Source organism: Belonocnema kinseyi, chromosome 6 (genome assembly GCF_010883055.1).
Source record: "Belonocnema kinseyi isolate 2016_QV_RU_SX_M_011 chromosome 6, B_treatae_v1, whole genome shotgun sequence".
NCBI classification, from domain to species: domain Eukaryota; kingdom Metazoa; phylum Arthropoda; class Insecta; order Hymenoptera; family Cynipidae; genus Belonocnema; species Belonocnema kinseyi.
Genome location: NC_046662.1, coordinates 117,885,059 through 117,886,251, shown reverse-complemented (window position 1 = coordinate 117,886,251; position 1,193 = coordinate 117,885,059).

The window sequence follows — 1,193 nt, the reverse complement described above, 5'->3', positions numbered from 1 at the left end:
GCGCAAAGCTCTAGAACGAACAAAGAAAAAAGAAAAATATCTACAAAATTGTTGAGTTTTCCACCCAAAAAGGCAAGTTTTAAAAAGCAGTTGAATTTTCAATTTAAAGGGATACATTTTCGTTGTGTTCATGTTCAGAAAGAAAATCAAGTTTCTACCCAAATAGATGAGTTTTTAACCAAGAAACAATTGTAGTCAAGACATAAACAAATGCATCTAAATTGTAGAACATTTTCAACGAAAAATTTTAAAAAACTGTTCCCTTATAGATTAAAAATCAAGTAATTGGTTCAAATTTCGTCTTTTTTGTAAAACATTAATCTTATTGGTTAAAAATTAATCTTTTGAACATAGAATTTTTTTATGACGAAAAAATAGTTTTCTTAAGATTTAATCTAAAAACAACTAAATTTCCTTCTTGATCGATTCAAAGACTTGAATTGCAGAATCTGCCTAGTGGTAAATGGATTCGATCTCCTTTGAAATCATTTTTATAGTACTTTTTTTTTGTTGAAAATTAATTTTTTTCAACAGAAAATTAAACTATGACATTTTTGGTGAAAAAGTAATTTTTTAAATTAAAGTTTATTCTTTTTAGTTAAAAATCTAACTAATCGTTAAAAAATTTATGTATTTTGTTAAAAATTCGACATTTTAGTATAAAATTAATCTTCTTGTTTGAAAATTCTTCTTGCTGATTTAGGATTCAACTATTTTTCTGACCATTCATTTTTTTCAACATTAATTTATTGAAGTGAAAATTTAACTCGCCATTTTTGGTTAAAAACGTATTGATATTTTTAATTGCAATCTGTTTTTGTAGAGAGCTCAGCTTTTTTTAAATTGCACTTCTTTAAGTTAAAAATTATTTTTTTTAACTAAAAACTGAACTATTTAATTTTTCGTTGAATATTAAGTTCATAATTGAGGCTTCATCTGTTTCGGTTCAAAACGAACCTTTTTGATTGGAAATTCAACTATTTTCTTCAAATTGATTTTTTTTAATTAATTTCTATAATGATAAGATCTACTTATATTACTTTTGGTTAAAAAATGATATTTTTTTAGATAAAAATCATATATTTGTTTGAAACTTTCTAGATTTTGTAGAAAATTCGTAATTCTTTGTAGAAACGTAATATTATCGGTTGAAAATTAATATTTTTCATTAAGGATTGAGTTATTTAAAAAAA